The 3,560-nt window shown below is 43.3% G+C and overlaps 1 protein-coding gene across 1 annotated transcript in view; it reads right to left on the bottom strand.

The window, feature by feature from the left end:
- KMT5B (lysine methyltransferase 5B) overlaps nt 1-2,484 on the bottom strand; it is an 18,412-nt gene extending 15,928 nt beyond the window's left edge. Inside the window, exons 1-2 of the mRNA XM_018552859.1 lie at nt 2,277-2,484; nt 1,842-1,907 (exon numbers count right to left, since the gene is read on the bottom strand). The gene's annotated coding sequence lies outside the window, so the exon portion shown is untranslated. The remainder of the gene's footprint in view (nt 1-1,841; nt 1,908-2,276) is intronic.
- Between the last annotated feature and the right edge of the window lie 1,076 nt (nt 2,485-3,560).

The following is a 3,560-nucleotide window of genomic DNA, read 5'->3' on the forward strand; positions in this document are numbered from 1 at the left end:
GCAAGAGGGAGAGTATAACCAGCAGAGACACAGACAGCAATGAAAACTTGACAGGGATTATAATCCTTTCCTACTCTAGCTAAAACTGAAAGTTATGGCTATACACACACACACACACACACGCACACTTTTAATGTTACTGAAAAGTTTGCACTCCATAAACATACTGTAAATGTTTTGAATAGGAAATGTGAATGTATCACGTGCTGCCACCTGGTGGTTTCCTACAGTATACTCATACAGCCAGTATACTGTAACCCCTACCCTGCCAAACCCTCAATTTGTACTGAACCCTACCACATTACAAAGAAGAGAATAGAATTCAGAGGTAAATGCAGGACATACATATATGATCGCAAACAGAAACTGCTGTGCGGCTACACTGCTTTCAAGTTACACCCTAAAATTAAACCACACAAAGTATTAGTAGGTCACCGTTTTAAAGCTCTTGTCATTACGAAGCAAAGCACATAATCGGAGTGTGACACAGAGAGAACGCTCCTCCTCCCTCCCTCAGCAGCCAATCAAATGCAACAAAACACATATGATTTAAATGTCCTGAAACCACACGCCCGATGTTCGCACATGCTCTATGTAGAAATTTATGAATAATTTTTAAAAAAAACGAAAACCAGTTCCTCACAACCACCAAATGATGACACAGTTCCCGGACTACAGTCTACATTCAGTCACATGTTCAGAATTAACCCTTTACTGTCACTATCTGGAAACCATGAGCTAAAGGAAGCGATTGGGAAAAACTCTTACAAAGCTCCGGCAAGACTGGTTTGAAGTATTAAGGATAAATGCATTGAGTATTATTAACTCAGAGCTAGAATAATAAAACACATTGCTTAAATTCTTCAAATAGACCATCATAAGACTAGACATTCCAAACTGCACAGTAAACATACATCGTTTTAAGCATAAGTACAAATGATATTACCAAATAGAATGGCGATTTAATTTTTGGCGATTTTATCTGTGTATCGCTCAGCTGTAGATCCTCAAATCACCTGAATTGGTGCCGACACTATCCATCCTCCCAGCTACTTTTGCTCCCCATGGTCCCTGTGTGTTGTAAAGTAGCCAACGCCCCCCCACGCGCGCGATGGACTAAAATTCCAAGTGTAGTTTACTAATTTGTATTGAGATTGTAGTCCATCACAGGTGTGAGCTTGGAGCGGTAGCTACTTTACAATATACAAACGGACCATTAGGAACAAAAGTAGTCACCCCCCTGAAGGAAGGTCAGTGTCAGCATGAATTCAGAGATGATTTGAGGATCTACAGCTGAGTGATGCACAAATAAGATACATTTAAGTTAAGGTGCTATTTAGAAACATGGGCCAAAACCGCCTTATAATTTACAAAATCCACACACACATCTAAAAACTTACACTTCTAAAGATTTCTTCCCAAATAGCTGCTGGTGAGCAGGATAACTGGGCTACAATCTGAGTATATGATGAACAGGAAGTCTGTGGTGAACCTAGGTGAAAGAAGGGGACATTTAAACATTCACTGGCAGCTCTGAAAGCCCTCTGTTTACAAACAGATCAGATAAGACGGCCACACCACCAAGGATGGAGGATCAGGCCCTGACTCCATGATGTAGAATAACATGGGGAACCCGGCCTTCTGGATGGATCAGATTTACATACAATCATCAGGCAATGTGATCACACACACACACACACAGCTATACATCATACATAGAGGATCTGAATGTAAACCTGCATTAACACGTCTCCATCTTCTCTTCTGCTGGGTAAAATCTCAGAAGTAAATAAATACTAAATCAGGAAAATGCAAAAATAAAATGCTAATAAAAAGAGTACCTGGGACTGAGGCAGTACGACGGGTCAGCTCTCCCTTCACACAGGTCCAGCAATCGAACGGAAGCCCTAAACGGCAGAAAACGGATTGTTGTTTTTAATGTAAATAGGACTGTTGTGATGTCGTTATGGAAACACGTGCGAGAATAGAATCCGGGTGTGAAAGATAAACTTCAATAAAGCTGATGAGACGGAAGGGGTTAAATGGCACAGGTGACGACTTGGGGGTACGTGGGACATTTATATAAATATATATATTTGTAAGGAAACATTAACATTCAAGATGGCGGAGGGGGCCGAGGCCGCAGCACAGCTACCGTAACAAGTAGTCCCTCGCACATGTGTCCTTCCGCCCCCCTTTTTTCGCTCAGAGAAAGGCCAGGAAAGCGGCGGCGGGGACGCAGAAAGTGGCGTCAGAACGTGGCTTGGAAGGATTACCGTTGGCGAGGCTGCGTCCCCGCGGTGTGTTTTCGTTGTCAGGCGTTCGACGTTCGCTACTTCCGCCTGGCTGGGAGTGCGGCTGATTCGCCGTGTCTGAGACGGAGAGCGCGGATGGATCTGTTACGTAGTACCGGCCGGGAGAACGCGAGAGGCTCCCACCCACAGCGATACTCGGTAGTGATGCACTATTCATTATGTTGTGATCCTCAGACCGACGACGGGTATGCTGCTCACCTGTACCGGAGTGGTGCTCGGGATACCTCCATTGAGGGCTGAATCTCCCAAAATCTGCTTAGGTTTCCTGATTTGCCCCTCCAATCTGATTGTGGGGTGAACAACCTTTGTATATCACCCACCTCCCTATGTGGACTTTAAGTATATGTAAACCTAATCACTAAATCTCATACAAGTCCCCGTTCACACCTGTGCGATATGAAGCGCTTTGGGCGTCGCACAATAAAACTGTCACATCATTTTATATATGGCCAGTTTACACTTAATGTATTGCGCTGCCGTGTGACTTGAAGGCTCCATTCACATAAGCGTAACCAGGTGATTTAGAGGCTTCCTTCGCCTCCAGTTTTGGTAGAGGTTTTTTTTTTTTTACCCCTAGTTTTTGGCCCCATAGTCTTTAAGATAGGAGCACCTGAAAAACCCACGAAAATGTGTTTTACAGGCGCACCTATTAAAGACTTTGAGACAAAAAACGTACACACAATAAGCTCATGTACTTTTTTGACTATCACAGGCAACAAGAGACACAATGCTCAGATGTGAATGGACCCCATTAAGGATTATAGGATTTGTCGTCTCGAACATTGGCGTGCTTCAGGAATAGCGCAACTTAATGCTTAGGTGCTAATGGGGCCTGGAAACAGTGCAGGTGCATTTTTAGACCTATAGACTTCAACTAGTAATAAACTAAGGAGTTAAATCTTAAAAATACATTTAAGTACCTTAACTATTAATAAAAATGGATCTTATTTGTGTATCACTCGGCTGTAGATCCTCAAATCATCTCTGAATTGGTACTGACACTGTCCTTCCTTCTGGAGGGTGGCTACTCTTGTTCCCCATGATCCCTGTGTGTGTTGTAACGTAGCCATTTTGAGATAAGGTTGCTGATCCAGCCAGTTGTGGATGGCTTTGTATGTTAGTATTTTGAATTTTATACGTTGGTCTATTTAAAGCCAGTGGAGGGATTGGCAGAGATGGGTGGTGGCCACTAAACGGTTGGTGAGGTGGATGAGTCTAGCAGCAGCATTCATAGTGGACTGAAGG

This window comes from Nanorana parkeri, unplaced genomic scaffold (assembly GCF_000935625.1).
Source record: "Nanorana parkeri isolate BGI_ZX_2015 unplaced genomic scaffold, ASM93562v1 scaffold99, whole genome shotgun sequence".
Lineage (NCBI taxonomy): Eukaryota > Metazoa > Chordata > Amphibia > Anura > Dicroglossidae > Nanorana > Nanorana parkeri.